Below are 21,532 nucleotides of genomic sequence, written 5' to 3'. Positions count from 1 at the left end.
GGACTGAAGGGTCCTGGGTTTGATTCTGGTTGCAGACTTCATCCCTGGCCTTGGTCTGGGTACATGCAGGAGGCAACCAATTGATATTTCTCTCTCTCTGTCTCCCTCATTCCCTTCCACTCTCTCTAAAAAAAATCAATGGAAAAATATTCCTGGGTGAGGATTAACAAAAAGAAAAAAAATAGGTGATTTCAACAATATATTGTGTAAATTTTCATCTATGACAGGATAAGGGAGTCATTCCCAGGACCAGACCTATCTATGGAAGATTTAAAACTCTTCTAAGGAGCTGGATTGTCATTGCTAAACTCAAGAAACTTCCCAGCCTGTAACAGATGGAAGTGTTATTTATGTATATGGCTGTAGCCCATATATAAATTATTTCTAGGATTAAGCTTTGTTTTCATTGTGTGATTTTTAAGATATGTGAGCACAAAGGACTTTACTGCAGTAAGCTTTTAATTTATTACATGATGTATTCAGCTACATTGCATTTTTAAATAATAGAATATTTCAATTTAATTATATGAATGTTAAGTCTTAACACTAGTACTAGTATAAAGAAATTTAAGTTATATGGCAAGGTTGGGAAAATACAGAGAGATGGGCAATTGTTTTGCTGTGATGTTTTCCTTTACTTTGATACCTTGTAGTTATATATTGGGATGATTTAGATCAGAAGTGGCAAGCTCTTGATTCCTCAAATACTCATTCCTTTGTAATCTAGTGTATAGTCTTCTGTGTATTTAGCCATGACCATCGAACATTTTATTTTAAAAACTAGAGGCCCAGCCAGAACCGGTTTGGCTCAGTGGATAGAGCATCGGCCTGCGGACTGAAGGGTCCCAGGTTCGATTCCGGTCAAGGGCATGTGCCTGGGTTGCGGGCACATCCCCAGTGGGAGATGTGCAGGAGGCAGCTGATCAATGTTTCTCTCTCATCGATGTTTCTGACTCTCTATCTCTCTCCCTTCCTCTCTGTAAAAAATCAATAAAATATATTAAAAAAAAAAAAATAAAAATAAAAATAAAAACTAGAGGCCCTATGCACAAAATTTGTGCAAGAATAGGCCTTTGCAGCCCCCAGCTGCCTCAGCCCTCACAGCCACGGTGGCGGCCTCAGCCCTCGCAGCCCCGGCTTAGTCCAGAAGGTCGTCCGGTCTGGATGGTCGTTCCACTGTTTGATTGTTTGGTCAATTTGCCTATTGCACTTTTATTATTATAGATATGCATTTAAATGTACCAAAGTTATATGGTGACTCTCAGGTTCTTAAGATCCACATGCTAAACTTCTAGTTTAATAAAAAGAATACTCAGGGCTTATAGGAAAAATATAAAGTCTCTGATAATGTGGTTTCTCACAGGAATTAGATATCAAAAATCAAATCCTTTTCAACTTTATTTACCTAGAAAGAATAATGAGAGTGCATTTAAGGTAGGTTTTTCAATAGTTAACATTGTTCAGAGTTTTAATTTTTCCTGCTTATACTTCAGAAGCATAATTAATGTGTCAACATTACCATTTCAAGTATTCCTTCCTAAACTACCTATTGAGCAATCCCTCTCCACAACACCTCTTGAATAAAACACTAGCTCTGACAAATGGTGTATTAATAGTTTTCATTAATATCACATACTTTTATATTCTGAGACTAGAATCTATATAGTATTGGGCATATAAGTAAACTATCCCCAAATAAGTGAGGTTTCATATTACAGTTATTCTTGTGAATATTATTAATAGTTTTCAGTGGTAAAAAGATAATACAATTCCTACTCTAGAAATTCCTATGAAAGATCCCAGTAGCTTAATAGCATACATATAATAATATAGATAGGAAATGAGGTACAAACTATAAAATTGCTGATAAATTTGTTATATGTTGAATATGGGTTTATTGCAAAATATAGCATTATGTTCTATAATGCTCATTAAGATGTATAATTTTGACACACAAATTGCTTTAATCCATGTCTTTCAAAAATAAGGAATAGCTCAGATGTAGAACATTTATGTTTTAATTCACCAGATATCTTAGAGAAATTATTTTTATTTTGAAAAAGTTGTTTCCTACACTTCAAAGCAATAACCTCAAGTTTTCATGGCTCCATATTGCATCTAGAATAAAGAATTTCTGCAAGTGTGTTAGTTCACAAAGAACAACTGAGAAAGAGTTGCACATCATTTAACACAATTCAATGCTTTGGACTAGCTTGAAATGGAAGATGAAAAACCTTTTATTCCTAGAGCAGAATCTCAATTAGGGCTTAAGGTCAATGAAATACAGATATGCATCATTATTTATATATCTTACTGTTAAATTTTTGTTTAAAACCCTTCAAATAAATATTTTTTAAAAATACCATCCAAACACATGCTATTAACTATATATATGGCTTTAAGATAAGTGGAGACTGAAATAATGGGTATCAGAATTCAAGATATTGTTTTAAAATATGGTGATTCAACAGCAGTTAAGCGAGTAATGATGGAATCTGCACCAAATCTGAATGTAATCTTTAGTCTTTAATATATACATGAAAGAGGAATCCAATATACTATTCCCCACTTCTGTTTCCTGAATATCATCATAGAGATCCTATTCACAAAATGTGGCCTGGGATTACAAAAACTGGGCACTAGCTTCAGATCCATAGAGACAAGAAAGAAACAATAAACACACATTATTGTCAGCATCACAATCAACTGCCAATTCATTATAATTCTTCTGCCTTCTTTTCATTTTTATGACCTTGCCTTCATGAAAAATTAAGTTAACTCCTTTAATATACTTTGGTCTAATTTGTGTGCTCTAGTTTTCTCAGAGCAGAAAATCATATCTGTCTTATTTTAAAATCTGATATAACAGTAAATTTTACTAAGGATTTAACTCAGAGGGAGAAAGAACACCCCCCCCTCCCCCCACTGAGATAACAGTGATAACTTAGCCATGGTATTTTTAACCCATTCAAAGTTATAAAAGTACTAATAAACCAGCAAAAAATTATAGCGCTAAAAGAAAGAAGGCAAACTAAGGAAGATAAATCTTGCACTTGGCCTTCTTTTCACTTGATTTATTCTCCCTGATGGGGATGAGGGTGGAAAAACTGAAGTCCAAGGCTACTAACAAAGAACCTGCAAATACTCTTTGCTTTCAGTTGAGATTGCAAGTAGTAATAGCCTAAAAGTAGCAACCAACTGGAAGTAGTCTGACTCTCAAAGTGACTAATGACTAGGTTTAATTTATCTCAATCCCTCAAATGTCAGTGAGGGATTACTGGTGCCCTAGAAGTTTTCCAGAAGTACGTATTTTATGGATGAATATACTATTACTATAAATTTGAGACTATTTTATAAGTTTTCACTTACAATACTCAGTTTTCCACCATTGAGTATGATGTTAGCTGTGAGCTTTATTATATTAAGGTATTTTATTTTATTCCTAGTTTGTTGAGAATTTTTAACATAAATGTCCACTCTTTTCACTTATTTTCAGCAAAGTACTAGCAGTCCTAGCCAGACCAAATAGGAAAGGAAGAAGTAAGATGTTCCTTGTTTGCAAATAGCATTATCTTATACATAGAAAACCCTGAAGGCTCCAGTAAAAACAAACAAACAAAAAACCTGTTTGAATTAAAACAAAGTCAGTAAAGTTACAGGGTACAAAATCAACACATAAAAATCGGGTATGTTTCTATACTTGAATAATAAACTCTCTTTTGAAAAGGAAATTGGGAAAACAATCCCATTCAAAATAGCACCAAAATAATAAAATACTTATGAATAAACTTATCTAATAAGGTAAAGGACTAATATATTGAAAACTATAAAACACCAATGAGAGAAATAAAAAATAAATACACAAACATATAGAAAAGCATTTTGTATTTTTGGATTGGAATATATTAATGTTAAAAATCCTATATAATAAAAGGCTAATATGCAAATTGACCAAACAGTGGAAACACCAGTTGCTATGATGTGCACTGACTACCAGGGGCAGACACTCAATGCAGGAGCTGCCCCATGGTGGTCAGTGAGCTCCCACAGGGGAAGCACCGCTCAGCCAGAAGCCAGGCTCACGGCTGGCAAGCACAGCAGCAGTGGTGGCGGGAGCGTCTCCTGCCTCTGCGGCAGTGCTAAGGACTCCTTGGGGGATGTTCGACTGCTGGCTTAGGCCCTCTTCCCGCAGTTGGACATCCCCTGAGGGGTCCCAGACTGTGAGGTCGGGCTGAGGGACCCCACCCTCCAGTGCACGAATGTCATGCACTGGGTCTCTAGTAATATAATAAGATATCATATATATTTGGTCTTTTCCCTAGTTCCTGGCACAGAGCTCCTAAAAACTTCCTGATAAAGGTGGTAGAAGCAACTTTTGTTATAATATTTGGGTGGTTTTTTTTTATCATTTCATGACACAGGGTTTCTAAAACTCTGAATTTCCTGAATGATAGAGGTGATAGGAATGTCTTTTGTTATTCATAACAAACCACATTTGATTATACCTAAATTTATGCTAATGAGGTGACTTCAAGGTGAGGCCCCTATATAGCCTCAGATGTAGTATATTTAAGTGTTTAAAACTGTATCGTTGCTTAAAATTTCCATGCATTTTTGAATGCTTGTTGTGTACTCTCGTGCATAGTGAATATGCCACTTGACAGACCCTTGAAATTTGCATATGAAGCACATTGATTTAACTTTCCAGAAATGCCCTTTATGTTTACTGACTGATTACTATTTTTCTACCCTGATATTCCATGGTAACTGACCAGTAGACCAGATTCTGTAGGCCATATAAATTATAGTCCAAAAGTAAAATATGGCAGAATTCCCAGGTACATATCTTAAAACAAATTCTAATTTCTAACCTTCTTCCCTCCTTAGATTCACTGAATCAATTTTTTTGAAGGGATGGTATAATTTACTATATTTTTAACAAGAATAGCCTGTGATATTTTTGTTCACCAAAATGTGAGGACCAGTGATATGAATACAATAGGAATGATTTGCTTAATACAAGAAAAGTGTCTTATTCTAATCAAGTTACCATAATAGAGAACATTATTTCTCACAGTCTGGAAGTTAGATGCACAAGATCAATTTGCCAACATGATTGCCTTCTGCTGAAGGCCCTCTTCCTGGGTCATAACTGGCACCTTCTTGCTGTGTCCCTGATGGAAGAGGCAAGGCGTCTCTCTGGAGCTCCTTTGATTATGGCACTAATGTAATTCATGAGGCCTCCCAAAGGCTTCATTTCCTTTTATCATGAATTTTGGGGATTAGGACTCCAACATATACATTTTGGGAGAACAAAGACATTCAGATGATAATAAAAATTAATTTAAATATAGTATTAAATTCATAATTTTTGTCCTATTTACTGCCTTTCTGATTTTCTTTTTTAAACTACACAATCACTGGCATTGACGTTGCAATGAATGACAATGTCAGATTTTTTTTTTTAAACTTAGGAAATTTCAATTCAATGGGTTAAATTAGGAAAATAGATATATTTCAAATAAATTTAGCTTCATTTTACATATAGTATTTATATGCTGAGCTCATTGACACTTTTTCCAGATTTCTATGGGCATCCCAGTGCTTTTAATCAAGGTTCATTTGTGCTTAGGAAATGTATACTGCTGAGATAGCAATGCTTTATCATGAGAGTTAAGGTCAGGGGCAAGAAGTTCAGAGGCCAAGCAGAGATCAGAAGCTTAAGGAGTATTTTCCACAGCTCTGTGGTGCTGGGAAAGCAAACATATGGTCCAATTCTATCAAAAAGAAGGGGCCCTGGAAGACAACCTAAATAGAGTTTGAAATAAAGAGTAAAAGTTTGATTACATACCCTAATAATAATAAATAATAATAATAACTAAATCTTGATCCATACCTAAAACAAATAAACAACAGCAACAACAAAATCCAGGCAGATTTTAGACTTAAATGCAAAAGCTAAAACAATAAAGCTTCTAGTATGTTATATAGATTACATTTATAAAATTTGTGGGAAGACACAAAGATTTATTTAAAAAGGACACAAAAACCTATATAAAGGTTCAAGAACAAGATTGATAAATTAGACTTTCTTAAATCCTGAATGTATAAATACCTTCTATAACTATATAAGACAAAAGACAAATGATATAATTAGAAATAAATCTAAGAAGTGAACAGACCAGACTTCACAATATAAGAGATCCAAAATGGCCAATTAAAGGTACATAAAATCATGAAGCCTGAGGGAAATGCAAAATCAAACTCAAATGGAATATGAGTTCACAATCACTAGAATGACAAAAACAGAAAAAATAGCAATATAAGGAGAAGTCTGAGTCTCAGTAAATGTTGGTACAACCATTTTGTAAAATACATTGGCACTATTTTCTGCACATAATCTACATTTTATCTATATAATCAAAGCCTAAGCGACTGTTACAGGGGAACAACCAGAACAACCAGTCGCTATGATGCGAACAGATCACCAGGGGGCAGACGCTCAATGCAGGAGCTGCCCCCTGGTGGTCAGTGCATTCACAGAGGGGGAGCACCACTCAGCCAGAAGCCGGGCTTACTGCTGGCGAGCACAGTGGCAATGGTGGGAGCCTCTTCTATTTCCATGGTAGTGCTAAGGAGCAGCAAGCCAAGCGATAAGGAGCCTGCCACTAAGGAGCAGTGAGCTGAGCAGTAAGGAGTGAGCAGGCGGTCAATAAGGAGTGAGGGATCCCAGATTGCGAGAGGGATGTCCGACTGCCAGCTTAGGCCCTAAGAGGGACTATGCCGGGAGTCAGACATCCCCCAAGATGTCCCAGACTGCAAGAGGGCACAGGCAGGGCTGAGGGGACCCCCCCCGGCCCCCCCCCCACACACACACACCCAATGCACGAATTTCGTGCACCAGGCCTCTAGTGTCTTAATAATAAAAAATGCATTTTGAGAAAAGGAAGAGGTAACATTTACAACTTGTTTTGTTTGAGGGCAATTTATGCTTAAAAACTGGTGTTGCCTTGCCAATAATTTAGTTAACACAAGTTCACCACAGGAATTATAATAAATTCACAAGCCTATCCATACAGGATAGTATCTCTTAATAAGATCATAAAGAAAGAACATACTCTAAATCAATGATAGATTAATTACCCTATTATTTCAGGCAAGAGGGGGATGAAATAAATAAACTCCAAATTTAACTTGAGGTGTACCTTTCTAAAAATTGGTTCTTGGGGGAGTCTTTTTTAGCCACCGAGAGCTGATATCCAGCTGCCAGCACAAAACAAAAGTCCTTGTTGCTAGAGCACATTGCTAGGGAACAGAGTTGCCAGTGTTGACAGTTGAGATGATATCCCTTCACTGGGCCACTGCCTTAGGTAAAGAGGCCCCTTAATAGGTGAGGTCTTGAAATTTCTTTTTTTATTTTATTTTTATGTATTTTTATTTATTTCAGAGAGGAAGGGAGAGGGAGAGAGAGATAGAAACATCAATGATGAGAGAGAATCATTTATTGGCTGCCTCCTGCATGCCCCTACTGGGGATCTAGCCTGCAAACCAGACACATGCCCTGAAGGAGAACTGAGCTGGTTCATAGGTTGATGTTCAACCAATTAGCCATGCCATCCAGGCAGCAATTTCAAGTCACATGTCTCACCTTTGGGAAATTTGCTTTTATCAATTTGTTGAAAAATTTCTTTTTTCTATTTCCTCTGGTCTCCTTTTCTGCAGTTCCTTTTAGATAAATGTTAAACTTCTAAATTAATGATTCACGTCTCTATTTCTTTCATATCCTCGTCTCTATTGATTTTTGTTCTGCATTGGGGAGATTTTCTTGATTTATTTTTCTCTTGCTCTCATATATATATATATAAATATATATATATATATATATACATATATAGTTATTTATGGTTATATGTATGGTTATATACAGTATATGGTTATATACACATGATTATATATGGAAATAATCATATTTTCAATATCTAAGAGCTCATTCATAGTCTAATTTCTTCTTTTATAATAGCTATTCCATTTTTACATATCCAATGTCTTATTAAATCTCCTTGAAACTACTAATTAGCAAAACTTTAAATCATTTTTCTATATCTTGATTTGTTTCTACATTATAAACATTATTCTTTATGTTTCATTTGGGTTGTTAAATTTTAAATTTGTGCTTTGATTTCCCTTAAATATTTGATAATTTTACTGCCCATTCATATTTGTGAATGAAAACTTAAAACGTTTAACATAGGGAACTGTGTGGATATCTTCAGCAGTTGTGTTGATCAATTTATACAGCGAGTCTCTTCCCAGCTTGGGAGTTTTGACAGAGGTTTCAATGTTTGCAAACTCGGTGTGATTGGCATGCTTTATTTATGATATAGGAACAAGGCAGAAAGCCTGTCTACCTCAACTCAAATATTTTCTTTCCCTATTCCCATGTTTTACAAACATCACCTATGAATGCTCTGGGCTATGGCCTCTTTACTATCTCTGCTTTGAATTCCAGTCAATCACTTCCACTCTTCATTTTCCCAAAATGCATCAAAATAACTGGTCTGATAATGTACTTTCACCCCACTATCATGTACTAAAATGATTACAAATAACCTTTTTATTGAAATGTGGTGGGGACTATGTTCACTCTGTCCTATTAAATCCCATTTCTGAGTATTTGTCTTATCACCATAAAATTTAGAGGTTTATTTTGATTGTAATATGAAAAAACATGTTCCTCTTTGGGGAAAAAATGCTAATTCCTGATGTGAAATTCATGTACAAACCTGTCTTCAAGACAATAATGCATGACTTTCTCTCTGGTTCTGTCTCTCCTAACTAAGCAACGTGACTAAAATTAGAAACATGGGTGCTCCTTGCTGTTAGGAGCCAAACGCTACTCCCTATTCCTGTAAGAACTAAAAGGATATCAGCATAGGGACAGAAATTAGGAAAGGCAGAAGAATAAACATCATTCCTATTACGTTAGTTGTTCATATTTCTCTTTCTTTGAGATCAAAGTCTGAACATTTTGAAACTGAATAACCACACAGGCTGGATGAAAGGAAAACTAGTTTTTTCTCCCCTGCTCTGCCATTTATGGGTGAACCACCTTGGGTGAATGTTAGAGTCCCCTTGTGAAAAAGAGAAATAATAATATCTACTTCAAAAGGGTGATGTGAGGAAGTGCTATTTGTAAAGGGCTTTACCTAGTGCAATAGACAAATAGGTGAATAATAAATATCATCTGTTACTTTTACATCAGACACAACACTGTAATAGAAACAACGCCTGTATTTTATAAATGCCCATTGACTGGAAAAAAAGCACACGCACAGCACCCTACTGTTACATTCTTTGTATCTAATTAGGCAGTGGCTCAAAATCACTAATGAGGGAGGCAAAGAAATGTAATGCCATGTTAAATTGATGGAAATGCCAATATGGCAGTCGTGCTAAACAATTAAACCCTTAAACAGCTACAGGCTCCGTAACTAATTGAAAACTGAAAGATCACACTGACTCCAAATTCCATACAGCCAATGCTTTCATTTTTCTCTTCCTTCTGAGATCTTATTTACATGGGAAAAATAATTAACAGAATAAGGTCACAAGAATGAAAGAATGTGAGAGTAGACATCAAGTTTCTGGAAGATATGTGGATAGTGAAAGGGTGATGACCACTGAGGTGGAGTAAATGAATTCATAGTCCAGAATAACTGAAGCCAAGAGGAGGAAACTCTTTTGCCAAGTAGAAGTGTAGGGGAAATTTGAATATAATACAAGTAGTAAGAGCTGGAAGTAAATTAAAGGCTAGAAATAGGGGATTGGTGAATGCCTATCTCTGCAACAACTAAGCCAACTCTACCCCAAACACCTATTTACAGCTTCATTTTATAACTGGGAATAAAATTATTTGAGCATATTCTCATAAGATTGAGACATGGATCATGATAGTCTTAGGTAAATCCTGTTCTTAAGTCTCTCTCTCCCATTTACCGACCCTGTAGCATAATCCAGCAAAGACTTTCCAATTATTTTATTTGTCTGCTTGTGGGTGACAACTATTGAAAAAAATAGATATACATATAAAATAGCAAAGAAGTCTAAACATCTACTTAGGAAAACTTAAGCAAGTCTTCCTCATTTTAAAGATACACAGGCATTCAAGGATCATAATACTCTGGAGGAGAAAATAGATAATTCAGTGTAAGATATTAATAAATGAAATATTTAGTAAAACAATTCAGAGAGTAAAACATGATGATGGCTTTAAAATGTTTACAGTGTCACCATATTCGATCATATTTTACCTACAAAGTAGAGCAAGAGGCTAGGAAAAATTAGTTCTGAAAATAAAAATATCAAGAATATAAGTGTACGTGCTAAAACAAATGAGGGGAAATTTTTAAAAAAGACAAGATAAGAAAAGGATACCTGTAGTTAATGCATCTTGGTAATATTTAAAAATCCCCAGTTTCAGAAAATGGCCTAAGGACTTTAAGAAAGAAATCCAGTTCATCTATACAGGGAAATGAATGATAATAGTATTATGCTTCTCATTAGAAACTTCAAAATTGAAAGAAGGTGAAAAAAGCACTTTGAATTCTAAAGGAAATGACTTACAAAGTAAAATCATAAAAAAGCTTAATTACCAAATAAAGATAAAATAAAATGAAGATACATTTATATTTTGAAGGACTACTTTGGGTTTAATCTATAGAAAATGACAGTGAAAAGCAAAAGAGATGTATAGGCAGGAGATAGGACAAACAGACATCAGTCTATGATTGAATCTTGACAGCACACCAAGAAAGTGATGAATCCAAATTACATGAAGTATCAGTAGACTGCAGAATGAGTGCTATCATGGAGAATGAAATCTGTGAGAAATTGCAATAATGACATAAATTATTTTTTATTAAATTTATTGGGGTGACATTGGTTAATAAAATTATATAGGTTTCAAGTATACAATTCTGTGAAAGATCATCTGTATCCTTCATTGTGAATTTACCACCCAAGTAAAATAATCTTCCATCTCCATGTATTTGGCCATCTTTACTCTTTACTACCCCCTTCACTCCTTCCCTCTGTTAACCACCATGCTATTGCCCATGTCTATGTGTTTTCGTTTGTTTGTCTTGTTTGCTCATTTGTTGCTTCCAGTTTTATATCCCACATATGAGTGAAATCCTATGGTTCCTGACTTTTTTCTGTCTGATTTCTCTTAGCATGATATTCTCAAGATCCATCCATGTTGTCACAAATGGCAGTATTGTATCTTTTCTTATGACTGAATAGTAATTGGTGGAAGTAAATGTACCATATCTTCCCCTTTCAATCGTCTAGAGAAGACCCTCTGGTTATTTCCTTGTCTTGGTGAGATAACTTTTTACTACTTCTTGCATTCATTTTCTTTACAGTACCACATTATTGTGCCCTTCCTCCATGGAAAAGCCACCCTGCCCTACATTTTACTCTGGGCTCAGCTGTGAAAGTAGTTTTGTCAATTAATATAGGTACATGTGACAAAAGCAGAGGCTTAAAAAAAAGTCACATCAAGTTTGCTTTCTTCAAGAACTGTAAGTCAATTATAAAACCTGTTCAAACTGCAGAAAACCAAAACACAGAAAATCCTATATAATAAATGGATAATATGCAAATCAACCAAACAGCAGAACGACCAATCACTAGGACAAGAACTCAATGCAGGAAACTGTTTTCGACAGCATCATTTAAATGTATTCTTCACTTACATGTCTAATATTATTCTTACAAGATCAAATGAATTTTCACAGTCAGGGTGACCTAATTAAATTGTTTTTGTTAAACTCACTTTACAAAATATAAATCTCTAAAATAGTTCTGTAAATAATTTCAAAGTAATAGAAGATGGGTCCATTATAAATATTTTCCATGTTAAATAGCTTATCATCTATTTAATATTTAGTGAAATATTTATTAGTCTTTAAAACAGTCGTTATGGTTCTGTGTTCAAAAGTTATAGACTTTTTTTGGTCATTTTTCTTTAAATCTTTTGTTTTCCTCTCTCCTATTATCTGAAAAGCACATTATATATCCATTTTTTAAGACAGAAACAAGTCTTATTCTTCTCCTTAAACTCTATCCATGTTGTTTCCATGGGGAAAATATGTAAGTGACACAGTGTGCTGTTGAATTCTATTAAATCCAACAGCCACAGTGTGTAGAGCAGTGGTTCTCAACCTTCCTAATGCTGTGACCCTTTAATACAGTTCCTCATGTTGTGGTGACCCCCCAACCATAAAATTATTTTTGTTGCTACTTCATCACTGTAATTTTGCTACTGTTATGAATCGTAATGTAAATATCTGATATGCAGGATGTATTTTCATTGTTTACAAATTGAACATAATTAAAGCATAGTGATTAATCACAAAAACAATATGTAATTATATATGTGTTTTCCGATGGTCTTAGGTGACCCCTGTGAAAGGGTCGTTCGACCCCCAAAGGGGTCGCGACCCACAGGATGAGAACTGCTTGTGTAGAGACTCCTGTGATATGGTCTCTGCTATCTCCCTAGACTTATATGTTACCTGTTACTAATTCACGCCCTGTTTTTAAACATGTGTGTGGTATTTGTCCTCTCCAGTCCTCTCCTCAACCATCCCATTAGGAGTAAGGCTTTTTTTCTTCCCCAAAAAGTTGTCTCGGCCAACTCCAAGTCTTTGGTTGTACTGCAGCTTCAGAACAACCTGCCCTGCTTCCTAGCATTTGGGATGGGCAAACCAACCAAGCTGTTAACCTTCTTCTTTGTCTATCGGTTAACTGGCATGAGGATCCCAATACGGCCAAGTGGCAGTCTCAAATACCTGTTTAAAGAGAATTTTATTTTTTCCTTAACATTTTTGTGTCCTTTGGAGTAATTCTTCCTCCACTGGGAAATAACATCTGTAAAAGAGCAGTCAAATTGCAAATAGGAAGAAAACCCTAGATATTGCTAGGGGTATTAGTAAGAAATTCATTCTCATTTTACCCCCTTGACTCTCACATGCCTGAATATAGGCTATGGGAGAAATATGCTGGTCACTGATTCAAAGTATACATTGCAACTTGGAATATATTATCTTAACACGACAAGGCATTGTCTAATGCCATCCACAGCTTCTTCAGGCTCGTGATAGTTACAACCAAGTAGTTAAGGTCAGAGGTTAATAACAGAAAATTCCATTATTCTTCCTTTGCTATAAAGTAGACTCCATAGGAAGTGGCAAGGCTGTCCACAATGCTATTGCGGTGAATAAGGTTTCCTGTATGTCTATAGGAGACGTGTTCCATAAGTTTACTAAATATTTTAGAAAGATGAACATTACAAAAACCAACAATAAAATGTTCTTATAGGGAAATGCTGGTAACATAGACTATAGATTGGCAAGCTTACTTAGCTGCAAAATGTGACTCATAGGAGGTGGGTATACATACTAAGCAAATTACAAAATTTGCCAATTTATATTGATGAAACTAGTCAGATAAGATTGTTCGTTCTTCTATTATCTATAATTATCTGAATTTAGTCAGAGATAAAGAACTATAATGATCATGACAGAATTCATAGATAATGTTGCAATTAGGTTTTTTATAATTGAAGAGCTGAGAAGTAAATATCAGTCTGATGAGCAGGCACAAAGATAGACTAACAAGTCCTCATGAAACATAATACAGATGGGTGAATCGAAGCTTTTACAGGGTACGCTGAGATCCAAGTATGTCCCTGACAGTTTCTGGACAGGTCTGTAAAGACCCTTGCCACAACCAAGCTTCTAGAGGCACTGTTGTTAATATAATATCAGCAGTCAAGATGTAGAAATTAAGGATGAGCCCAAACAAATGAAATTCATCTGAAGCCCAACAAGCAATTCTGTGTCCATTACCATATCTGACTTCAAAGACCCACAGAGAAACAGTGGCCGTTTCATTTCTATAATTTAAAATTATATGCAAGGGCCCAGCCAACATGGCTCAGTGATTGAGTACTGACCTATGAAACAGGAAGTCACAGTTGATTCTCAGTTAGGATATATGTCTGGGTTGTGGGCTCGATCCCTAGTGTGGGCCATGAGGGAGGCAGCCAATCAATGATTCTCTCTCATCACTGATGTTTCTATCTCTCTCTCCCTCTCTCTTCCTCTCTGAAATCAATAACAAAAAAATAATAAATAAAATAAAATAATAGCAAGGTCCTCTTTGGTCTAATCTATATACAGTGAAAGAGACACTGGGAAATATAGTTCCAAGCGTAAGCTAATTAGCAATGAATGGGTTGCTGGACTTAGTAAATAAAAGTATTGACCACCTAGTTAAAGTTGAAAATTTTATAAGTGATTATTTTAATTTAGATACATCCAAGATTTATGGGACTAGTATCATACTCTATTCTACTTCATTCTACTCTATTTAATATTTTTAGTGTAAGCATGCTTCTTGCAATTTTTGAGACAAACTTATACTAAAAGTAATGTTCATTATGTGAAATTGAAATTTAACTGGGTTTTCTGTACTTTACATCAGTGCTAACATCATCACTATTTAGAACAAATTACCTGGAGGAGATGTGTCTACTGGGATAGACAGATTGAAGTAAGACTAGAAAGGGTCTCAAAGCCATATTGCTGTCTATATTCAAGATTCTTTCATGTATATGCTCTCATTTGACTTTTATAGCAACCTCCTAATTGTTTAAATAAATAATTAGAAGGTATTTAGAAGTAATGAAATAGATAATGAAAAATTTGGTTAAGTTTACTATCTTTGCCAAATGACCTCATTAGTTTGGCTCTAAAATATTTAATACTACTTAGAACAAATATTTAGAGAAATCTTTTTTAAAAAATATATTTTTATTGATTTCTGAGAGGAAGAGAGAAGGGAGAGATAGAAACATCAATGATGAGAGAAAATCATTGATCAGCTGCCTCCCGTATGCCCCACTCTGGGGATCAAGCCCATATCCTGGACATGTGCCTTGATTGGGAATCCAATCATGGTCTCCTGGTTCATAGGAAGTTCAACCACTGAGCCACGCTGACTGGCCTAGAGAAATCTTATAATATTTGGATATATAATAAACTCCTGTATCTGTCATAGAAACACAATTAGAAAATTGGTGCTAGTGTTTGCAACAGAGAATTATGATAAAAATTTGTGCAAAGTAAGTACATAACATCTACTTTAAGTTTTTCATATGCACAAATCATGAAATAGCATACACAACAATATTCTGATACTTTTTATGTTTTTATGTTCATGGCATCTTACTAAAAATAAGGTTAAATGCAATTAATTAAATGTATGCTACAAAATAATACATTTTGTAATCCCTCTGTAGTTCTACATTCAAATATCTAATTGTTCTAGAAATCAGATTTGCATCTTAGAACCACTAGAGGCAGTCTCTTCATGTACATGGCTGGTGCCATACATTTTAGCCATAGCAGAAATAACTTTTCTTCAACCCTCTTACCTCTGAAGGCATTCCACTGACATCCTTTTGTTCTGTTGAAACAGGATTGACAACGCATGAATTACTTGAAACTAATAGCTCAAACCTGCCATCATAGAAGAAGAAATAGTCGATGCCCTTTGAATATTTTGCCCTAGATGTCCATCACCATAGACAATTAATTGAGTTGCACTGTTACTATATTCAGTTCTTGGACTTTCTGCAGGAACTGCCAGACAAAGGTTCTAATCAATGCCAATCAAAATGGTGATTTTGTGGTATGAACATTTGAGGACTAAAACGTATTTAAATACGAATTTATACGCTATCAGATTCAAAAATATCTAGCAGATGGCTCATTGAATTGAATACCCAATTGACCCAGACTTGGGCCTTATGCCCAAGACAAAATTTTTAAATTTATTAGCAGTTGAGACAAATTCAACCCTTTTTATTTTCAAGGTTTTTTTTTTACCATGCTATATAAATATTTTGAAGGAATTTGCTTTGCAAACTTATCTCCTCTTATGTAAATAATATTAAATTGCTTATTGAGACTTTGATTCTGTATCAGAATCACTGAAACTAAGTAGGGCCACTTGAAGTGTTGATGCTATCTACAACCAATGGAATTTAAGAGAACAGTTTATCTGAACTTACATACTATCTAATCGCAAAGATGGTGGTGCCCACAGCCAATAAGGAGGGAATATGCTAATTGACTACCATGCCCTCAAAGATGGTGGCACCCACAGCCACAAGATGGCAGCACCCAGTACCCTCAGCCCCGCTAGGGCGCTTGCCTCTAGAGTCCCCCAGTCCCCTCAGCCCCCCAGCCTTGGATGGCAGCTGCCCAGGCACCTAGGGCCGGCCCGAGGTGCAGGCAAGCCTCAGATGGTGGCTGCCCAGCTACCCAGGGCCACCTGAGGCTCAGGTAACTGGTGCCAGCCAAGGCTTGTGCTGCTGGCAGTGGCAGCAGCAGGGTGTGATGGGGCATCGCCTTCCCCTGATCACTGGGTTGCCTCCCGCCCCTGAGGGCTCCCAGACTGTGAGAGAGGGCAGGCTAGGCTGAGGGACCCCTCCTCCAGTGCATGAATTTTCATGCACTGGGCCTCTAGTGAGTTTATGTACCTGGAAGAATGAAAGCACTCATACATTTTTATTTTGTAAAATATGCATTGTTTATTTCAATCACATGTAAATTATTTTGAAATACACATAACAGACTTGAGTCAAGTTTTAAATATAAACTTTAAACAAAAAAAGCACCAAACAAACCAAATGATTATTTGGTAGGAAAAATAAAGTTGTCAAAGGACTTTCGCTACAAACATAGATATCTTAAGCACAAAAACAATAATTTCAAGGCTGTTTAAACAATGGGTAAATGCTTAGGCAAATGAAAATGATTCCATGCCTTTGGGGTTATCCTCTTCTTACTAATTTGCACATGAGCCAGTCTATGATTCACAGTCACCAAACCAATACTGACATATTCAGAATTGCTCCCAAACTTCTATTATCATGTCACAGATTATAAAATATGGATAGCCAAGTGACTATTTCTTCAGGATGGCAAAAACTAAAATGTAACTATTGTTTTCCCAATTTCACAGACAGTAACTTCAGACTATTAATTTGCCCAAAGCCCATAGTTGGAAAGAGGCAGATGCAGGATTCAAACCTTGATCTTTTTAAGTGCGAAGACTTTGCTTCTTGCACTGTTTGTGCTACTTTAGAGAAAATGGGTGTTTTATTTAAACAAGTTGTAGAAGAATAATTGCTTTTCTCCCACCATTCACATAACAAATTAGTTTGCTGGAAAACTCAATAGGTTTGATTTGCTTTTCTTTTTTCAACTCTATTTCATTTTTAAAAGTGTAAATTCAGCTATTTTTTCCAGAAGTAACTAAAGTGTATATGTCCAGATCAAAAGATAAGGAAGCAGGAGGATATCGGGAGAAAAACAGACCTTTAACTTTAAAAAAAGCTTTTTTTTTTTTTTTTTACCTTTTAGGCTTTAATTACTTCTGTGATACTCAGACTCTATTATTGAAGATGGTCTAATATTATTTTTTTAAAGGATTGGAAGAGGAAACTTCTCCCTTAACCTTCAATATAAGTCATTATAATCTCATAACAATTATTTTCCTCTACTTTCTGCTGAGAAGCTCTAAAATTGAATTACATCCTCAATACTTATATATTAGAACATTTTAAAAGTGTTAGAACTTTGTCTATGTTTCTCTCCCACTCACTCCTTATTCTATTTGTGTTCCACTTACTGACTGTAGAATCTGAAAGTTTTTTTCACCAATATTACTATTCTCAGTGGTGGGGATGTTATTTCTTTCCTTGGCTTAATCAAGACACTGCAAAAATTATGGTGTCCTAACTTCATGCTTACTTCATTGTTCAAGGTATTTTTGTTTGTTTGTCTGTTTTATGCTTCTGTTGGTGTTTATATTATTCATTCCAAAAGTGAAGACATTCCTTGTGTTTTAATCTGCTATATTCCATGAGGCAGTGTCATTTAAATGCCATTTCCTTTGGTTGTTGATTATATTTCCTTTTAAATGACTTTTTTTACGATGAGGTTCACATACTGAAGTGATTTTGTTTTGCTTTGTTGATAGTTTGCAAGAAAAACCCTATGAAACATTGATGTTCACTGAGTAACTCTAGTGACTATAAGTAGCTCACTCTCATTTCTATAGTCTTATTATGCAGCAATTACTATATCCTTTTATGTTGTTTGGCAATATTTGTTTTAAAATGAAAAATGCAAACTTATAAACAGATTTATACAGTCATGTGGTAATATTTAAATCAATGTGATTTATATGTGGTGCTTTTAATTTCAAAAAATGATCCAAAATACTTTACATGGACCATGAACCCAGCCAGAGCTGACAACTAAAAATGAGTTACTCTTTAGGTACTTCTAAAATGGCTGAGTTTATCATTTTTTAACTTCATGACCCAGTTTACATACATCATTGAAATGTAACCTCAGGCCATGCAGTCCAGATTTTACCTTTTGATAACTGTTTGTTAACATTTCACTCTGCCTAGTACTTTCAGTCACATTGGAGTTAACATGTGTTTAGCTCAGACTTGCCCCATTTGTTAACTGTGCGTTAATCAGTTTGGATTAAAATTCATATAAGGAAGTTAACCATAGGGTAGACCTTATGCAGACAAAGATGTGGACAAATATGTAGGGAACATTTCAGGTCATTCTATTGATTCTATAGAATTTTCTTTGTAAAATTTGTGATTTCAACTTATTTTAAATATTTTTTGTTAAATGTCATATGTTACTGTTTTTCAACAACAGCATAGTAATTCTGTTTATTATTGCCCTGAAACATAAGATGTAAAAACTAAATTTTTTTTAAAAAATCTCAAACATTTTGAAAGCATTTTCCTTGAATATTCATAACAAATTGCTATCAGCAACTCTCTAGAGACATTTCTGGTGGTGGGGAGTGGGGGGTGGGAGGAGGAGCTATCTGTCAAAGATTCACACTAAAAATATTTACTAATTAAGTGTAATCAATAACCATTAGTCCTCCCTGGAACAAAATGTATTCTTAAATACCATCTGATTCCAGAAAGTGTGCTTCTAATTCTTCTGTAACACTGCATTCTTACATGGCTGAATAATATTATTTCACTTCTGATTTACGACTTGCTTCCTGACCATGTATGACTGCTATTAGTAAGAGTCAAGTTAGTGTTGCATATTGGAAAGAAAATGGTAGTTGGAACCAGAAAAATCTATGATAATATTCTAGCTCTGGTAAGGTCTGATTGAGTAGATTTCAATCAAATTTTGTAATTTTTGAATTACCTAATATGCAAGGATTATTTCAAAGATTAAATAATAGAGTTTTTAAGTTTCATACAACCAGTATAGTACATATTTAGAACTCAATTTTTAAAATCCCAGCACCCTCTCCTTATTCTCTAATTATTATTATCCCACTTCCCCTAAAAATGTTTTTATATTGTCCAGTTCTTGAATTATATTCTTTCCAATGTCCATGACTTTTTCCAAGAGCTTGCTACCCTTACTCTCACTGCATGGATCAATCTTTGTAATTGAGGTGGTTACGGTAAGCATGTTGGCCTAACATGGCTCAATGAAGAAAGTCAAGATACAACATTAAATCAAACAGATACCTTCCATGGAGAGTATGAGATGGAATAATGCTCTAAGAAATCTCACATATTTGAGATCATCTCTCCAGAAACTAGTTTTCTGTTCCAAAAAATAGCTACTGTATATTTCCACCATAACTTGTACAATCACTGTTTCATTTGACAATCATCACTTTTTCTGCAATTCTGATCCCTGAGGTGAGGAGCTAGGTATTGTTTTCTCTTAAGTGTTTTAAGTGATTCCTTTTCCAAACTGTCAAAAAACTTGATATTAACTTCAAGACTCAAGTAGACTCATTAATTTGTCTACCAACCCCAAAGTGAGCTTTCTCTTAGCATGCATAAATAGCCTCTCTATAGGTATTTTCAACATAATTTTACACTCCACAAAGTAGAGGTTTAGGATACCCTTAAATAATAACCATTAGGATTATTTAAGTCTTGATGTTCCTTAGCAAAACATGAAGCATCCACTAACTTCCACTAATATGTAAGTAAAGTAATCAATGAACAAATATATATATAGTAAAAAAATAAAATGAGAATGCATGGGTGCTCTGTTTTCTAATTATATTGCAATGGTAATTTATGGCAATCTGAGTTATAAAATTCTGAACATGTATATTATAAGGTTATAATTAGTTTCAAAATGCAAATGAAATATGAAATAACTGGAACCTTCTTAAATTAGAAAATGTATTTGAAATTATACATTTTCAAGTTTGGGGAGTAAAAACATTGTAAAAAGTGTTTATGAAAACAGTATTTATTAAGTAAACCAAAATCTTGTCTTCAATTCTTTATAATAGTCTAAAATTATGGCAATGCACAACTTTGCATGTTTTTTGGCAGTTCATATCCTAATCATCTTGCAAACTATACTTGGAGAGAATTAGACTATAAAAATGCCATTTTCCCCCCATAAATCCAAATTAGTTTCAGAGCAGGTGATGAACAGATATAAAGAGAAAAGTCCTTCTCCATCAGCAAATGTCTCTAGACACTCAAACATAATGAGAAATCATGTAAGTACAGCAATTAAGTCAACTGAGTGGTTTTAATGTTTAATGATTGGTTTTATTTCTAACTGAAGCCAACAAAGAGTTATTGCCATGGTATATGCTCCTGGATGACTTTTGACAGAAAGATTGTAGAGTATTGTTTTCTGACAAAATCTGTAGAACATATGAAATATTTGTTAGATACAAAAACAAAAGACAATTTTGTTGGCACTTTATATAGAATAAAACATCTCCTTTCCATGACAATTTAATAAGATAATCAACATCATTAAAAGCATCATCGTCATTGTCATCATCATCATCATTGTCATTATTCCATTATCCCATTAGGAAATTTTGATTGAGAAAGTCACATAGTTGTATATAGTCAGATATTTTAACTTTCTTGTCATAATGGCAAATGTTTATCTCTACCTCTCTAAAATGTATGTTTATGGGAAAGTATGTTTTTTCATTGAAAGTGACAAAGGGGTTCGTAAACTTAAGAGTGTTGTTTTTCATGCTGTCCTCGCCTTGGCTTCTTGATTAATCACCCTACTTTTGTCTGAAGCCAAAGTTCATGTTTATATCTTCATTACTTATGTTATAGGATCATTTGACTCTTACAATGTTGGCCATTGTATGATACCCAGTGACTCTCAAATTTCAGCTTTCATCTACATTTGTTGTCTGAGAATACTTGGGAATATCTTGAATTTTACTATATAGCTGCTAGGGGAGACCTATTATCTCTGGGTCTCTTCTTATTCTAACATAAGATATTCATTCCTTTCACAATTATTTTTCATTAATATAATAATTTATAAAACATACTTATAACTATTTTTTTTATTTCTCTAACTGATTATGGCCTTCTAAAATG

Source organism: Myotis nattereri, assembly GCF_964212035.1.
Source record: "Myotis nattereri genome assembly, chromosome: 4".
NCBI lineage: Eukaryota > Metazoa > Chordata > Mammalia > Chiroptera > Vespertilionidae > Myotis > Myotis nattereri.
Note: the sequence above shows the minus strand (reverse complement) of the source record.